General features: G+C 37.2%; 1 protein-coding gene and 1 pseudogene across 1 annotated transcript in view; both read right to left on the reverse strand.

The window, feature by feature from the left end:
* Nucleotides 1-19,795, reverse strand: part of uox (urate oxidase) — a 321,443-nt gene that overhangs the window by 201,347 nt on the left and 100,301 nt on the right. The gene's annotated exons all lie outside the window — the stretch shown is intronic.
* Nucleotides 9,874-19,795, reverse strand: part of LOC128022623 (tubulin polyglutamylase TTLL7-like) — a 79,637-nt pseudogene continuing 69,715 nt past the window's right edge.

A 19,795-nucleotide genomic window follows, 5' to 3' on the forward strand; every position in this document is an offset into this window, starting at 1 on the left:
CCCCGCGTCCCGTAAGTGTTGCCCCGCGTCCTGTGTCTGCTCCTGTCAGTTATCCCGAGAACCCGCCCCTCACCACCCAGACCTGCCCGTACCCCCCGTCGTCAGCCTTCGTCCTGTCCTTCTAAGATTCCTACCCCTCCCACCCGCCCTGGTCTGTCCCCCTTGAACTTTGTGGTCCCGCCCCCTCCCCTTCCCTGTTTGTTTTTTTTGATTTGTCACCCCAACCCTGCTGTTGTGTATTCATGTTTGCCATTGTTATTATTTGTCATGTCCTGTTGGTTTGTGTCTGTGTCCCAGTCTGTCATGTCAGTCGTGTCCCGTGTTTGATGTTCCCTTGAGGAGCGTCTGGAAGCCGCTCCTTAAGGGAGGGGTTCTGTCATGATTCTGCCCTCGTGTCCTTGATTTTTCCTAGTCTTGAGGCAGGATCATGACAGACCCATGTTTTGTGTACAACCGCATGGCCTTGTCTTTGGGCCATGTGCTTGTGTTGTCGTTCCCTTGCCCCGCCCCCCTTGTTAACCTAGTCGTGTCTTGATTGTCCCATCTGTGCCACCTGTCGTGTCTTGATTGTTCCCCCTATTTAGATCTCCTAGTGTGCTCTGTCTTGCGTCGGTTCATTGTACCTGTGATTGTTCCACTCTGTGATTGTTCCTTAAGAAGTGTTTGTATTACCGTGAGTGTTTGTTTATAGCTAGTATTTAGAGTCCTTGTTTATCTTGTTAGTCCAGTCCTGTTTTTGTTATTTAGTCTTTACCTTGCTCCGTGTTTTCCCCCTCGTGGGTTTTGTTTTCCCCTTTTTGTAATAAACCCTTTGTTTGAGAATCCCTGTCTGCACCTGAGTTCCTCCCTTACCAAAAACCTTGACATCTAGCATTTGTAAAACTGCATTTTTCCATCTCAAAAATATATCTAAATTACGGCCTATGCTCTCAATGTCAAATGCAGAAATGTTAATCCATGCATTTATGACCTCAAGGTTAGACTATTGTAATGCTTTATTGGGTGGTTGTTCTGCATGCTTGGTAAACAAACTACAGCTAGTCCAAAATGCAGCAGCAAGAGTTCTTACTAGAACCAGGAAGTATGACCATATTAGCCTGGTCCTGTCCACACTGCTCTGGCTCCATATCAAACATCGTATAGATTTTAAAATATTGCTTATTACTTATAAAGCCCTGAATGGTTTAGCACCTCAGTATTTGAATGAGCTCCTTTTACATTATACTCCTCTACGTCCGCTACGTTTTCAAAACTCAGGCAATTTGATAATACCTAGAATATCAAAATCAACTGCGGGCGGCAGATCCTTTCCTATTTGGCGCCTAAACTCTGGAATAACCTACCTAACATTGTTCGGGAGGCAGACACACTCTTGCAGTTTAAATCTAGATTAAAGACCCATCTCTTTAACCTGGCATACACATAACATACTAATATGCTTTTAATATTCCAGTACGTATCCAGACCAGATGGTGGATCAGCACCTAGAAAGGACCTCTACTGCCCTGAAAGACAGCGGAGACCAGGACAACTGAAGCCCCAGATACAGATCCCCTGTAAAGACCTTGTCTCAGAGGACCACCAGGACAAGACCACAGGAAACAGAGGATTCTTCTGCAAAATTTGACTTTGCTGCAGCCTGGAATTGAACTACTGGTTTCGTCTGGTCAGAGGAGAACTGGCCCCCCAACTGAGCCTGGTTTCTCCCAAGGTTTTTTTCTCCATTCTGTCACCGATGGAGTTTCGGTTCCTTGCCGCTGTCGCCTCTGGCTTGCTTAGTTGGGGTCACTTCATCTACAGCGATATCATTGACTTGATTGCAAATAAATGCACAGACACTATTTAAACTGAACAGAGATGACATCACTGAATTCAATGATGAACTGCCTTTAACTATCATTTTGCATTATTGAGACACTGTTTTCCAAATGAATGTTGTTCAGTGCTTTGACGCAATGTATTTTGTTTAAAGCACTATATAAATAAAGGTGATTGACTGATTGAAAATAATGTGTTTTTTTTTAACCTTAAACCACGTTTTATTACACCAAATATACAAAATAATGTTATTTTTATCATCATCATTTGACCCCTTTAAAGTAATTCACACTTGTTCATTCATGAATCACTGGCTGGCCCAGTCAGAACCTCAAATCTTGTGTCTGCAGCAGCCGATGAGCTCAGATTAACCTGTATTTCTTCTATCCTGTGTAGGAGGAAGAGATTAAATGTTTGGCATGAACTCTAAAGAAGCCACAGCTCAGATCAACACAGAAGGGTTGCAACAGTTTAATTGAGGACATACTGAAGAACCCATTGATTATGTTCTCTTGTAGATAAAGATTAATATATATTACTCTTTATATAGCCTAGATATCAAGCGTGCATTGTGGCCTAAGGTCAGAACCAAGAGAGTAATTTGTTTGAAATATCAGGTACCAGATGTATTATTTTCAGTAGCCATCACCAGCCTTGGTAATGGTTTTGTGCAATTTTACATTTAAAATATTGCAAACATTTTCAATAAATATTGCATTAAAAAAAATAGTGTATACATTTATTCGCCCTAATCAAATTGTATTATACCATATAGAGTATGGTATTATACCAACTGGTAGTGGCATATAAATTGAAATCCATTTAAAAATGGACTTAACTATTTCAAAAAGCATTAACCAGTTGCATTTTTGTTAATATAACTGAATGAAGATTGTGGTGAATCTGAGCATATTATAGCCGTCAGACATTAAATATTCTGCATGTCAAAGTTTGGAGAGAACATATGGATATCCACAAGAACACTACATTACAAGCATCTCCCCTCACTGTGTGAACCAGATAAGAGTGGAGCTGCAGATATATATATATATATATATATATATATATATAGCCACGTTTGAGAAAAGCCCATTTTTTTAATCGCTTTCCCATATTGTAAAGAACTGCTTTTGTTCCACTCGCCTCTCTTCTAAGAAGTATAATCATTATTGTAATTATAATTATTATAATTATAGCTATTACTGTCAATCCACTTTTAATTATGTTCAGAAAAGGAGAGTAAATCATGAAATGTTAAAAAGTCGATTGTTCAAAGCCTTTTTTGTCTCATTTGGGACCATGGGGGTTCATAAATATTCAGGGGATTTGTTTAGGTCTTGGCATTCCAGTTCCTGGAACCCTCAGAAGAAAAGGCAAGCATAATTAGTCCAGGTCACAGGAGGAATGTATTCGATTACAAATAAAAAGCATTTGCTGTGTTGACAACAAGACCCAAAAACATCGGGCAGGCTGACAAGACCATTCATTATCCTCATTAATTGATCACAACAACTCAGAGTAGCAGCAGTTAGTTACTTGGTGAGAATTGAGCCATCAATGTGGCTGTTTGTTATCTTAAATCAATACCTGCAACTGGGTCAAGAGAAGATGGACAAGAGGCAAGCTGGACTTTTCTAACATTCCCACAGAAGACTGTAGGAGAAATGTAGCTGAATAAAGTCATCCATGTTAATTAATCAATTTTCATTTAGTGAGCTGTCCTTCACAATGACTGAGGGGGGCAAAGGAAAAGGTATGAATCACCACACTTCAGAGTTCTAATTAACCAAGTGCTTTGAACGAGACGGTTGAATACATCAGCACTCAACATGAAAGAGGGAGCAGCGACCACCAGACACCTGCTGAGTCCCTGATCTCAGAACATCAGTGCATATGGGTCTGTCTGCAAAACTGGATAGAGATAATGCAACGATAATCTCCAGAAGGATCCCGGACGAGCCACCAGTTGGCAGATGGGCTTTCCTTCTGACACTTACTTAGCTGAGCAGTGGAAATGCCCACACTGTTGTTGGAATTGGTTTTGTGGCAGCATTCAGAATCAAACTATTCTTGTTGGCAATTCTCAGGTAATCTAAGGCTTTAAAATTACACTTTACAGCACATGAAAGCGTCTATGGCTGTGATCCATTAAATAGGCACCCAGAGACTTTTATATGTGGGCAACAGAAAGGCTGAAGAGTAGAGGGCTCAAGAGAGTAATCAAGAGAGGGCTCAAGTAATTCTAACATACCTCTGTATGGTTGTGACTCAAATGGTGCAACAGAATACTTTTATTACGCAAACCTACTACCTTTACAAAATACAGTTCCCTTTCAAGGGAACTTTGAACTGCGTCTTCAAGGGGGCGCTATGGGGAACACCTAGTCATGACCTGTGTCTGAAACAAATATTGAAAAAACACCAACAAGTTGGCCGGCGACAGCCCCTGAAATCACTACCTGTGCGACTTTAAATAAGCACTGGGAGAACACGTCATCCTCTTCTTCGTTTTCATTGACTGTTTTGTCTTGAAGCATACAGCATCTAGGAGTGCATGTTAAAATCCATATTATGGTAAGTGTGCACGTAAAGTCTTTGCACACTTTCTGAAATCCACAATGTGGTAAGTTTGCACACTAGTACTCTGCGTTCTTTCTAAAAATCCTATATGGTAAGGGCTTTGCGTGGTTGCTTTGTGCAATTCATGAGGTGTGACAGGCAAGACTTAGTATAAAATGCTAGGCTCTTTGCTGTATCCCTTTAAAGGAATCTTTCTTGATTCCAAGCCTTGAGCTCTACCCCGGGTCGAGGCCCTAACAAGTACATTGGGTATGTAGCATAGGCCTTTGGCCATAAGGGATGATGTCATGGACAGCCATCTAACGTGCCAGGGGAAACTCCCATGGAAATGGTAGAGTTAGTACTTAGCGCTCACCATGATTCTGGCCTGCACTCCCCTGAGCTTGGCGTTGTGGGTATAAGTTAATGTACGTAGCGTTTTAGACTTGTACATTACTGATGTACATTACTCATCACATCCTGATGTAACGTGTCTTTACGGGACCTTTACGGGTTGTGTGTGAATGCACGCACATATTCCGGGTAATCACTGGCAGTGTGAAAGTGCAAAATCTAGCTACATGGGAAGAATTGCCAGGACACATTACCCGTGTATTTTCCGTAATCACAGTGTGGAAGGGGCTCATGATTATCAGAATCAGAATCAGAAAGAGCTTTATTGCCAAGTATGCTTGAGCATACCATATTTTCCGGACTATAAGTCGCACTTTTTTTCATTGATTGGCTGGTCCTGCGACTTATAGTCAGGTGCGACTTATTTATCAAAATTAATTTGACATGAACCGAGAGAAAAAAACCAAGAGAAAACATTACCGTCTACATCCGCCAGAGGGCGCTCTATGCTGCTCGGTGCACCTGTAGTCTACCAAAGAAAGCATAGAGCGCCCTCTCATGGCTGTAGACGGTAATGTTTTCTCTTGGTTCTTGGTTCTATAAATAAATGTGACTTATAGTCCAGTGCAACTTATATATGTTTTTTTCCTCGTCATGACGTATTTTTGGACTGATGCGACTTATACTCAGGTGTGACTTATAGTCCAAAAAAATACGGTACAAGGAATTTGTTTTAGAGAGATAAGCTTCCAGTACACAGAGACAACAACACAAGGAAAGAAAAAAAAAACACATTTTGCAAATAAATAAGTGTATAAACAATTTTGCTATAAATGATCATTGAATAGGATTGAGTAAGATGCAGGGATGTACTAGGATGGAGGGGTAGCAGATAAATATAAGGATATTGCACATTTTTATTGAATAAGTGGGGAACTGTTCATGAGGTAGATTGCCTGGGGGAAGAAACTGTTCTTGTGCCTGACTGTCCTGGTATTTGCGGCTCTGAAGCACCGGCCAGATGGCTAAAGTTCAAAGATGGGGAAACTTGGATGTGAGCCAATTGTAAATATACATATATATATATATATATATATATATATATATATATAGAGAGAGAGAGAGAGAGAGAGAGAGAGAGAGAGAGAGAGAAAATATTGATAGGCATCAAAATTTGTATTATCATACAGCTAGTTTCTCAAAATATATTGATGTTTTTTTCAAACCTAAAATATGTTTGATATAGTCATTACAAATGTAATTATTTGTATATAATCATCTTTTTTTATCCAGGTATGGTCTAAAGGGTTGCTAGAGGAGCTAAGCACCCTCAAAAGAGGGCACCTTTATTTGAAGCTGCAAAAATATGGTGAAACATATTTAGCATTTAACACTTCAGTGTGTATTTGTGTTTGCACACTGAAGAGCTTCAGATATTTCTATTTACAACTTGCTTTTGCAGTGCTACCATGCTACCATTTGGTCAGTGTTGACTGCTGAGAGGTACAAGCTCACGAATCCTCTCATTATAATAAAGTGTAGACACAATGTTATTAAGAGAAGTGCTCCTTGCACACTTTTCTAGTAATCCATTCATTTTTTTTTTCTTTTTTCTTTTTTTTCTTTTTTATGCTGCTAAAAGGACCGGAGGCCACTTACATGAGGGTTCCCCCTCTGTAAAATTCATGTTCCAGCCAATCTCTCCCTCATTGGGCCAATGGAATCATCTTAACCTTCAGAATTTTGGTGTGTGAACCTAGATGTTTGTGATATTACATGGATTTGTTATCAGGTACAGTAAGTAGTTAGTTGTTGGCCTGAAATTGAAAAAAGACTGTAAAATAAGACATTTATGCAAAAAAAATAGAAAATGTAACACTAACTTCATTGTTGAATCATAGTCAGAAACATTTCAGAGAATTATCAGGAATTATTTTACTTGTGTAAAATCTGTTTCAGGGCTAAATAAGCCATTTGTAGGTTGACTTAACACATTGTTGAACACTCTATGCATTGGATGGCATGGTTCAACAAGGTCAAGGCCAAGGTCAAATGATCAGTAGAAATGTTTGGGAAGTGTATTTTATTTCTATTTTTTGCAGTTTCATTATGTGCTAGGAGCAGTGCATTACACACAATCATACACAAAGTTCAAATCAAAGTTCAACTGAACAGCAATGTAGTGAGGTAACCACCAAAGGAAATGCAGACAATGACGCTCACATGATCTATCCCTTGATACAGTTGAATACTGCAGTAAAGCAGTAATAACTAAGCCAAACAACATTGCAGCAACTTAAATTAAATCACTGTCAGTGTGAAAGCACCTTAACTAGGGACAGCAAAACTATTTATGCTAGCAAAACCGCAAAAAAATACTGAAAGCAGAATGTACTGACTTTAATCAAAACTCACATCAAGTGTCAGCTGTTGACACTTTGTTGACAGTTTATTTGATTCACACAGAGTTGTTAACATTTCAATCTCAATGCTTCTCACAGCTGTTGCTAAGTAACTCTGTCACGATCTTTCTTTTGTTGTGAGAGACAAGAGAAGAAACAAGGAGTTATACAGTGTAGTTTTTAGTTTTTCAAAAATGACCTTAGGTTAGATCAAAACATGACAAGGTTATGCTCTGGAATCTCACACGAGACTGTGTGGAATGACATGAAGTGTCATGCTGTGGAAGTGTATGTGTGGTGCATGTAAGGTACCTTGTGTTAAGAAACCCTCAGGAGAAAGAAGCAGAAGTCAGAAAGGTCAGATGCTGCTCAATGAGATTCTCAAAAAGAATTTGGAGTGTGTTTAGATGTTTTAAGCCTTTTATTGCTATTAAAAACCATTCTCCTGAATGAAAATCCAGGCATAAATAATATCTGGCTTTGTGACATGATGGTGCATTGGGCAACATGACCTGAAATGGTCTGATGTATATGATGTCTGATGTTGGGTTATCGCTGTTTTCAATAGAAATTACATAGTTGGCTGTCAGAACACTATCACTACAATTTCTCTTACTTACCAAACAAGAAAACCCAGCAGCCAGGGTTTTTAAACAGCACATTCTGAACAGAAAATCCCATTAATGATATTGAATGATAAATATTGCCAACAGTCACATAGAGCTCCTCAATAATACACTGCTGGTTGTGAGTAGTGTTGGCACAGCTTGGTTTGAGCTGGCACATCCAGGTCACTTTTACTAAAACATTACATTAACATTTATCCTAATTAGATCCCAAGCAAAGCTCTGAAATTAGCACTTATTAAAGTACTTTCACAAAAGGTTATTCCATTTATAAAGTCACTGATACATTGGTAATGCCATAGTTAAAATGATCAAGAATGTAAAAAACTAATTTAAAATGAGATGTAAAACACAGACATTTTAATAAAATAAACAACGTAAATTAATTCAAGTATCTTCAAGATGCAGCCATCCAAGTTTTAGCACACTGAGCTCACAGGGAATTGATCAAACATACGTTACCAGGAACAATATTACAAATCCCTTTCATCAGTACTTCACATCATACAGCTCAGATGCATATTATGTTTCATAAAGTTATGCAAAAAACACTTGCATCCCTTAAGTTGATAGGTGATCTCAGCTTTTAGTTCAGAGCATATCTAGTATAATGTAAAGCATTTACTCAAACAGTAAGCATTTCTAATTCCTAACTTTATAATACTCATAAAACCCCATACCTAACCTCTATCCCTAACCCCTTAATACTAACTCTTTCTAAATCATTTTTAGAGGGGCATTCAAATAGGGACATAAGTTAAGTTCTTCACCTTTTTTTTTCCTGCAGAATGTCATATTTAAAAAAATAAATAAAAACAGCTTGTCAATTGTATGTGATTGCATGCACACATGCATGGTTTGTTTGTTCTGCAAAACATTACTTAAAGCCAATATTTATAATGAATTAAAAGTCGTTTTAATGTATTAATAATCCCTTATAATATACTTTTTAAAGCATTGTTTGATCTCATGATTAATTGTAACCACAGTTATAATACATTATAATACTTATTTATTCATTGTTACACGTTTGGAACATATAAATGCATTAAAACAAATGACAAAGAAACCTTCAAATAATATAATGCATTTTAACTTTGGTTTAAATTATTTATGAAAAGATATAATGCGATAGAGAACACATAATTTACAATGCATTATACATAAAGGCTTTGAATAAAGTGTTACCTTATATGTTTTTATTATTATTGTTGTTGAATAAATCAAACTGATTCATCAATCAAATGATACACAAGGTCCCCCACACTGGAATACAAATGGTTGATGTTGAGCCTCGTACACACTGGGACGATTATCGCACGCGTTTATCGGCAACGTTTTTCGACATGTCCTTTGTGCTCATAACCAAGCGATTTTCACTGGCGATGAGCCAAGTGAACAAGCAAATTCACTCCCTGACATTAGATGGAGCTTAATGAAAAGATAAATACCCCGGTACACATTGAATCCTATTTGATCTGGAATTCCTCTTTATAACATATCCCTCTTACCAAGATTTTTGTAGTCGCTGTCGTGTTTGTCATAAAGCCCTTTGTGTTCAGACACCAATGAAACCAGAAGCTCTACATTCATCTTGCCTCAGTCTTAATTTCTCTTCGTCGTTAGATATCAAGTGTGCTCTGCAAGACTGTTATGTGCCTAAGTGCCACCAAGTAGTGTTTTACTGCAACTTCAATAGCACAAGACACGTGTACAAAAGCACCAATCTCATTGTTCAGACAGTTTGTAACACGGCGCGTCAAACCAAAAAAAAAATGGCTTTTTTCAAAAATGATACTTTTTACACCTTGTGATTTTCTTGTTTGTGTGTACACTCACATTGGTGCCCTTTGTTTAGTCATGAGGCATTAACTGTCGTGAAAATCATGCGCGATATTCGTCCCGCTGTGAACAGGCCTTTATTTAAAAAAAAAAAACACTTTTTCCCCACTCAGGATATGAATGTTTTCAATTGCCTTGAAAAGTTAAAAGCTGTTCAGTCTGTCGAGATCCTGTGTGAACAGCCCCATATTGTTAAAATAGAATTTTTGAGAATAGATTAAATGAGCTAAAATATAAAGTAACTATTAAGAAAGTGATATCACATTGTACATTAATCGATAAAATGATTTGGGGAAAAAACTGTGAAAAGGAATTACACCATGGTCAAAGCAAAAAAATAAATAAATCATTTGCATCTGATGCATTAAACAATGCAGATGGGCAAATCCCCTTTAACATGCTGCTTCGGTTTGTGAAGGTCCCAGATGTTATGCCCTTAGGCCTGGATATCTAAGGTCTAGATATCTAAAGTCTGGATATGGTCTCCCCCAGTAGGTGTCGGAGTCCAGTGGCCATCAGAAGTGACCCATCCGTGCAATAAAGATGCTTTGTGGGCGAGTGGAGGACGTTGAGTGGCCGAAGCTAGATGACGGCCACTTGATAATGAACTGGGAGGTGACTGGCAGCAGATACCTTCACAGATGGAGAGAGGAATCAGACATGGGGGTTGGCCAGACTCAAAAGCAGGATTAGATGCAAAAAGGTCATCTTAAAAGATCAGGCACTTTTCCTCTCTCTCCGCTTCCAATCACCCTCCAGCTGATGCTTTAGATTCCCATCCCCTCTGCTGACCCTCACGTTTACACTGTGCCATTTTTAACAATGAGTGACACGAGTGGCTGAACGTGACTTGTTTTAACAGATTAAGAACTTGTTTAATGCACAGCATGTTCCGAGACAGGACAACAGGTTAGTTAATTATGGCCTACACAGAGACAAGAAGGGTAACCGGCCTGAACAGCTGACGACCCACACTATCTAATTGCAGAGAAGCTTAATTATAATTCTACTCGAAACAAGGCAATTTAAACTGTTAATTAATTAAATAACAGTGACAATAAAACACGAGTTGTGCTACATAAGCTGAATACACAAAATCGTTTGAATACACAGCTAACTGCATAAGTTTTTCTTATTTAATTTTTTTTTGTGGTGGTAAAAAAAAAAACGTTTTTGGGGGGAATGACAAAAATGGATGTCTGAGATGAAAAAGAAATGTCTTTTACAAATATAGTTCAAGCTTTTCTAATAATTAGTCATGAACTCAAGTTCTTTATATGTTAACTTTTTTTTTCAAAAGTTAAAGATTTAGGTTTAGATTTATGTCAGCTTTGTGTTGCAACCAATCATAAATAATAAAATACAAATATGGATACTGTAAATGAATAAAAATGTATTAATTTCTTTCTTCTGCAGAGCACAATAGAAGATATGTTGAAGAATGTGGCTAACCAAACAATTTCTTATCCCCACTGACCTCTATAACATTTTTTTTTCACCATACAATGGAAGTCGATGATTTGGTTATTCACTTTCTTCAGGATATCTTCTGTGTTCAGCAAAAAAAAAAAAAAAAGAAACTCATACAGGTTTGAAACAACTTGAGGGTGAGTAAACGATTTTTGGGTGAACTATTCCTTAAATACCTAAGTATTTTTCCAAAAATTCTGTTATTCAGATATATTTTCATTGTTTGTATGAATAAAAAAAAATAAAGAAAAAAATACAAATAGAAGTGTCATGTCTCTTAAATCGCACGAAGAAAGCCCAGAAAGTGGCTTTGTACGAATACTATGATGTAGTTTTGACAGCAAAACATAATGCTAGTACAAATTAGGGCCGCTTCTTTTCTATGAAAGAAGATTTGTTCTAAAGCCCCTGCTGAAGAAAGTCAGGGCCAAGAGACTTAGGAAGAATCAACTTTTAGAAAAGAATGTCCTTGAATCTACTCATGATACTGCACTAGGCAGGTATTTGCAATGCATTTACTCCAATCGGCAATGTATAATAATAAACGCAGATGTCCTGCATTGTGTGTTATGGAGCATAAAACCCTGGACAATGATGAATATTGATAAATATGTCTAATGAACATTGAGCCACCTTTCACATTATGTGCACGTAATCTTTCCCTATGCTCCTTTCATTAAAGCTTTAAAAATCAGACCCAATGCTTTGGTTCTTCCCTCCGGGAACTCCAGACAGGTGAGTTCTCAGGAAATGGTTTTGGGTTGGGGTTGAGCCTCATTACCATATTTTTCACTACAGACTGCTGAGTTTGGTCAACAAAAGGAAATGTCAAAGGAATATGAATTCAAATATGAACATATATGGAGGTGGGCCTTTCTGGCTCTGAAGAATATCCCTGTAAGGAAGTCTCATCCATGAGAGAGCTCCATCACTCAGGGTCCAATCAGGCTGCAGGCAGTGTTTAATTGGACCTCTGTGAGGATTCCTCCAGGTCTTTGGCTTTTGATCATAGAGCAGTTCTTGGAAAAACCTGCCAGTGCAAAGCCCCTAGAGAACCGCCAGCTGTCTAACCTTCGAACGTGTGTGTGCTTTACTAATTACACTCAATCGCTCGGAGATCTGCACATATCTCACGTCTGTTTGCTTGTTTAAAGCCTACAATTTATCACCGAACTGCCACACGCTGCATAAAACTTTGAGAGAGTACTTTTAGACACTTTGAGAGAAAAGTGAGGCTTCCTTATACACCAAATATCAAATTACGGTTCTCAAAAGTTAAGAAAGCTTTCCATGGTTTTACATTCTGATAAAAATCCTCACAAAACTTTCCGTTGCATCTTATGCAACCATGTTGTTGTACAACCATGAAAGTGTCCTGTTTTAATTCCTTCTAAAATTATTGTGCATTCATGTGTTTGTTTGTTTTTTCTCTGTGGGCAATAATACAAATAAAAAAATTTAATTGTCTAATTACACTAAGTGTAAATAGGTAGCCTTGTTGGCAGAGATACCCCATCAACGTGAGACAGGGCTAGTCAACAGTACAAAAGACGGTCATGAGTCGTCAGATTCAGTGGTATAGATGATAAAGCATGTGTCTTATTCATTTTGATGCGATGGACCCGGGCTCAAATCTGCTATTCGCACTTAAGTGTAAATCACAAAAAAATACTGCTATTTTCACTTAGTGTAAATAGGCTCTATCGTGCAAACACCACAAATCACCCACCCTCCATCCTTGGATCCTTTTTGGATTTTATTTGTATGAATTTGATTGAATGGCAAACAAATAAAAATAAAAATGGCATTGCAAGGCATAGAAAGTTATTATATTTTGATCAAAGATTCCAAACATTTCTTTGGAATTATGTGCCGGATAAATCATAACAACCTGGAAAAAGAAGTATAGGAGGTGAGTTTTGATTTTTTATTTACTTATGGTTACAGTTAATCTCTAGGACAAGGTGCACATTTCCTATATGTCACTTGGCCTCTTCTACTTCTATCCAAGAGGAAGAACAGTCACCTGATGGATCTGAACAAGGAAGGAGGCGATGGAGTAAGAAGCGAGCATGAGACTGTTACCCAGGCATCATTTTCCTAACGAGGCAAAGCAGATGCTGGCTGATTGAAAAATAACGGATCCCTAAGGGCCGTTCCAGCAAAGAGTCGTCAATGAGGCATGTCCTGAGAGAACACAAGTGTGAGAAGAGAGCGGATATTTGATGGGATGGAGAGTGGAGAGGATATCGAAAATGACTCTTCTCTCCATGGAAATCCAGCATAAAAAAAAAGAACCAGGCAGGTGGACAAAGGTTGATGGCCGAAGATCAGACATATTGGAGAAATGGAGGGAAAGAATGTGATCCAAAAACATCAACAAAGATACAGCCCAAGGCGATGGAATCACAGGACAAGAGACGTCCAGCAAAAACAGCAATTCAACAAGTCAGGGCCGAAAGACAGAATTCAGACTAAATAATTCTGCATGATTCTGAGCTACACTTAAGTTCTTAAGCTTGTGTGGGTTATGAAACCTATGCTGTCACTTATGTTGCAGGCAAACTGTATGTAAAAAAAGTTAAGTTTTTATATTCCAATGTTATTGACATGACATCACAATGCAGTTAAACCCTGTAAACTCAGGTCAAATTCATACATTGTCTGCATTAGTTCGTCAAAATTGTGGTGAATCACATTGAGCCGATCAGCTCTACTAATACAACATATTCTATCAAATAAAAATAAAAGTGCTCTGCACAATAAAGGTAAGGTCTTTAGAGAGAAATGCTGGTGTTATTTAAAAGTCCTTATCCATTGTCAACAATGTTGTGAAGTGTGAAGCAGCTCTCAAACAGTCAAAGTCACTTTCAAACCAAGAAGCTCTCTGTTGGTCACACTGAATTTATAAGACCAAGGGGTTCATGAAAGAAATCTGTGTGAGGATCTTTTTTATCCTCACATGAAACTCCAAATGATGTGGATTTCTACTGAAATTACTGAAAAAAAAAAAAAATAGTTTTAGTTTTTCAAAAGTTTGTTTCTTTTTTCTTTTCTTTTTGTGCATTAAAAAAGAGACATTTTTAGCACAAAATTGTATTTATTTGCTTTAATATTAAATGGATAATGAGATTTTTTTTCATAGAATGTATTATAAATGTTTTTAGGTGACGTTTATACTTAAAATAAGAGTACAAATAAATAGTTTTTAATATTATAATATATAGCAATGGTAAATGTGACTATTTTAAGATCTAGTGATTTGTAATTCTTGAGTAAATGTATTTGTATAGTGTTATAAATACCTCTTAATATATAAAAATCATTTCAGTTGCAGCTTCTGTTCCACCTTTGAGGTGTAAAGAGCTAACAAACTTGATTCAGCTAATCACATTTTTAGGACTCTGCATTGAACGTGCCAGAGAAATAGAAACAACTGTGTCTATGCAACTGTGTCTTAGCATGTAGACAGTTCAGACAAGAATCTCTGTGATGTCATATCATTATTGCCGTAAATTCAACGTGACATGAATGCAGTATCAGTAGAGTTCAGTCCCAGAGTTATCCCCTGCTTTAAATGAGGTTGCGTGACACAATGAACCAATTTTCTTTCGTTATTGAACTTTCACATTAAATGCCATTCTGAATTGTTACATGTATTAATAGTGATGTGAGTTATTTTAGCAGTGTTGTCATGGACATTGATGAAGTAACTATACCTTGTGTCATCCAAGGCTGGACTAAGTCCACTGAGCGAACCACGGGAGTCAGCCACAAACTTGTAGACTACAAGCAGACAGTCTCTACACAACCGGACGACACGTTGGCAGCACCTCAGCTCCTGCGTGGTCACCACCTCACTGCTCTTATTGAAAACACTCTCCCATAATGACCTACTGGAGGAAAATACATACATAAATCCTACAGATTATTTTATATGCATACTATTATATCATAGTAACAGAATGACATACATAGTTATCTTTTGAAGATTCAAAACTTAAATTAAAACTTTAAATTGGAGCGGGTCATATGATGTGATTTTAATTTTTCCTTTCTCTTTGGAGTGTTACAAGCTATTGGTGCATAAAGTAAAGTTGTAAAGACTAAAGTCTCAAATCCAAAGAGATATTCTTTATAAAAGTTAAGAATCAACAACTCCTACCTAAAACAGCTCATTCTAACATGCCACCACATTAAATCAAAATTAAATTTTTGATTTAATGTGGGGGCATGTTAGAAAAAAATAAAATAAAATTTTCAAAATGAAAATGATTAATATGAAATCAAAATGAAAGATTTGAACCAAATCATAAATATAACATTTGGCTAAGGTTAAAGTATTTTTGGTTAACTGTATAATTTTTTTTAGTGAAAGATTTTGACATTTTCACTGGAAAATAAGATAAAATTCAGAAAAAGTAACCAATTAGATTTATACTATCATACCATTATAGACGCAGTAAGGGTCATACTCGTACTTCTCGCTTTTGTTGAAGAAAGAAAGGATACAAAGTCTTTTCTATTTAAAGTCTTGGCAGAGGAAATTAGGTTTCATTGTAGAGATGATGAAATGTAACTTCTAGGGTTCTAAATTGTACATTACAGACAGGGAGACTCTACAGTGATCTCCCACTGCTATCTCCTTCCCGTGCTAACGGCTCACGGGACACCTTCACACGTCAGTCCCTGATCAAACAGAAGCAGCATGGGTCGCTGGCACTGCCTTTAATCCCCTGGAGCTGTGTTCGCTCCCATCAACTCCAAATGGTCTAAACCTGTCTATATAACATCCTTCACTCTGTGGCAATTACAAGAGTGATTGGGCCACACAAAGCCACTGAGAATAATTCACAATTGACTAGAGGGAGAAAGGCGGTCAATAAGAAGGTGTCCCTGTAGTTTGCGCTCAGAGCTGATAAAATTGCAGCATGTAAAGCTCTATGTGTATTATAAAACAAGTGTATATGCTACTATGTGCAACTTCTGAGGAAGTAAAAGTCTATATCAAGACTTATGACGAAGTCAATAAAAACTGAACATAGACCATTTTTTTCATGGCCAGGGTCTAAATGCCAATACTCTTCCCAAATCATTTTAAGTGACATTTACAAGTGAAATAATTAATAAATGAAGGACATTTAAAACTAGACATGACATAAACTAGACAAACTAGGAATATTTGTCCCTTATTATTCTTCATAGAGCTGGGGAAGCTCTTGCTAAGTTGCACTTTACTGCTTTTGCAATATTTTAATTGGCTTTGCCACTATAATGATCATATATATTTCTGACACATACAAATTAGGCAATATCACATAAGCAAGAGTGCTGTTCTTCTGAATATTAGCACTGTTTTGCTAAAAAAATTTTTTTTTTTTTTAGGATGTACCAAGAATGTAAATGAATAAAGTAAAGGTAAATAAACTTAAATGTTATTTCATGTTCACTTTTAAGGCAGAATAAATGTATCTTACCCAGAGCAGGAGAGGCAGTTCTAGAGCCCCTGACCAGCAGCCGGTTAAAAACGCGGTTGAAATGGCGATAAAGACGTAAACTCTCCACATCCGGTTCACTCCAAATCCTCTGCAGCACTGAGCGGATGTTGGTACGAACAATATCCAAAACCTGAAATAATCAGATAAATAAAGTTCTCTAAAAGAGGGCACAAATTGGCAGACTACACAATGTTGGGGGAAACTTCAAATTCGAAAACTTCTAAATTGTACAGTACTTCACATAGAAGAGACAGAATAAACATAAATACCAGAAATGTATATTAAATACAGCAAAACTATGGATCCCAATAATGTTCTGTATATATAATGGAATTAAACATATAGTTATAAATACAGTAACATAGTTTACTTTTATTTTACTGTATTTCACTTCTTTGAAATGAATCAATGAATCATTCCTTGGAATTAACTGTCCTAATGAACCAATTTGCTAAAATGAATCAGACTTCCCAGAGATACTGGAGGGGTATTCAGAAGAAGAGTAATGGCATGACTCTCAGCAAGTTTCCGCAAATCTTCCTCTTCCCCCTTCAGCTCCCTCAGTTATTCTGCTCGTCGACATCTGTGATGTGACTTTCAACAATATGTCTGATTTAATGGCCTCATATGAGACACGTTAACTCTATTCTGATTGATCCCTCAAACTTTGGCTGATTATCAGCTTGTGGAACGAGACAATCCCTCATTATATCAGTCTGCCATGCCCACCCTACAACGTCCACCCTACAGCGTCAAATCAAAACACCTGTAACCTGCTGTAACCACCTGTCGTTCACTACTGTAATAGTACTGATATTATGTGCCTTTGAACTGTTTCAATGTGTTGCATCATGTGTTCTGTTAAGGCAGATCCAAATTCCAAACCTCCATTCTTTTTTTTCTTCATTCCTTTATTTCATCCACCATCCAGTTTGGTCACCTGAGACTCAGCTGAAAATCTCCAACTTATCAAAAAGTAATGGAGTGTTTAGTTTTCACCTTGTACAACTTCATGCATATTTAGTCCACTTAACTTCCTTTGTTTGGTTGCATCTAACTTCTCCAGCCAGTAAGATGCCACTTTTGGTTTATGGTATTTCCAGTTGTTCAGAATCTAAAGGGGCAAATGACAATGGTTGTATTAAGGTAATATGCATCTCTATCTATCTATCTATCTATCTATCTATCTATCTATCTATCTATCTATCTATCTATCTATCTATCTATCTATCTATCTATCTATCTATCTATCTATCTATCTATCTATCTAAAAAAAAGTACAGTACATGTATAACTGTATCTTTGCATTAAATAACATAAAACTGTAATTCTAATACAACAGCTGAGGGAGTGACGGCAAATTTAACATCTCCTCAATCAATCTCTCTCTATTTTTTCCTATTTTGTAAAGTCAAGGAAAAGCTATGCTTGACATGTTCTTTTGCTAATAGAGCAAAGGGTCATGCAAATTACATTTACTGTAGTTTTCATTCATCACTAGAGAAATTTACACACCATGTTCTGCTTCTGAGAACCCTGAAACTCTGAAAATGGTCAATGATATTAATTTTAAAATTTCCCAGCGTTTTACAAATGATTGATACTTATGTGTTTAAATATTTCAGACAGCGCTTAAAAAAAAGGCTTTATTTGTACCTCAGCCCCATCCCGGGTTCTTATAAGTGCACAACTTATGTGTTTAATAGTAAAAAAATGAAGGCGTTAAGATTGTACTGTAAGAGGTTGTAAGTGCTGACCAGTGGTTGCGAGACTAAAACAAAGTGCAAAAGTAAATATACAATATAAATCTGTGTATAATTTTTGTTCATGTAAATGTAATTTAATACATTTGTAACATCGAATTTAAGCCACAGGATTTTTGATTACTATCTATATAAAAAAAAAAAAAATGAATACAGCTTTTTACATGAGAGTTACAATTTTAACTTATTTAACGTATTTATTGTACAAGTTCTCAAAATTCAAATCTAAAAGCTCTCAAGTTTTGCTACTCTTTTACCTTAACAAGTGCCGAGGTGTTTTCAGGCATTCAGTGTGTTTAAAACTAGCAACTTTTCACGCTAGGTTAATTTTATGTTAGATAAGAATTTACCTAACACACCTAATAGTGTGCCTCTAATGGTTTAAAATTAAATAATCACCAAAGTGTACCGTATTCATGAAAGGTGGCAATTACAATTTCACAGCTCTGGTAATAGACCGGCATCAGTTCAATAGTGTTTCTCCTGCTAAATGTTGTGTTCCATAATGGTTAATGTGCAGATGTATGCCAGATCTTTCAGCGTGAAAGTGATGGTGTAAATAAATGCTCGAAAGTGTCTTAAACAGGTGCTGCTGGCCAGCTGTGTTTCTGCGTAGATAGCTAATGGATTTCATTAAGCATACAGGTGGACAACTAATGACTCTACATACAACTAGAGACGCTGCGAATGGCTCAGACATCCTCAAATGAGTTCAGGGAATGAGGGGAACAGAGCAGCCGATGTGCCTGCCCTGACCGAGCACTTTCTCTCAGCTGTGAATCTTACCTTGTCCAATACGGCCTCGGCCTCCTCCTCACTCTTCCCAGGGTAACAAATCCTCATCTCCCCGAGCACAGCCAGCATCTGCTGCATCAGCGCGGGCTCCTGCTCTTTATTCACCGGGGTCTCCCCTACACCCGCACATGAAAGGAACCAACACAGTAAAGATGAATCACTGATTGGGACTTCTTTTCTCTGCAGTCATCAGGTTTGTTTCGCCCATCGCACCAGTGCATTCATATGGCGCCTGACTGCTCATTGTGAGAAGAAACAACAGTGATTTTTATGTTTCAGGAGTAAGGTTTCATAAACTGAGCAATAGTTTTAAAATGTCAAAATGTTCGTGATGATATCTGATTGATTCTATTCATGTCAAAAATAGTATTTAAAACTAATGAATCAACCTAAACACATTAGTTTACACCAACAAAACTAAATTTGAGGGTTAGATCAGATACAGCACCAACGGTAAGGTAACAACTGCTGCAACTTACTAGTGTGCGATGTAGAATATAAACTAGAACTTGTACCTTCCAATATTTTATATTTACAATAATAGTTTTGAATGTTTTTACTATTATTCTAAAATGTGAAAAACAGTAATATTATTAAGACAATTATTGTACATTTTCCTGAGATTTATCAAATTTGAGCCTTCATATACTGAGCAAAAACGTTCTAAA

Source organism: Carassius gibelio, chromosome A11 (assembly GCF_023724105.1).
Source record: "Carassius gibelio isolate Cgi1373 ecotype wild population from Czech Republic chromosome A11, carGib1.2-hapl.c, whole genome shotgun sequence".
Lineage (NCBI taxonomy): Eukaryota > Metazoa > Chordata > Actinopteri > Cypriniformes > Cyprinidae > Carassius > Carassius gibelio.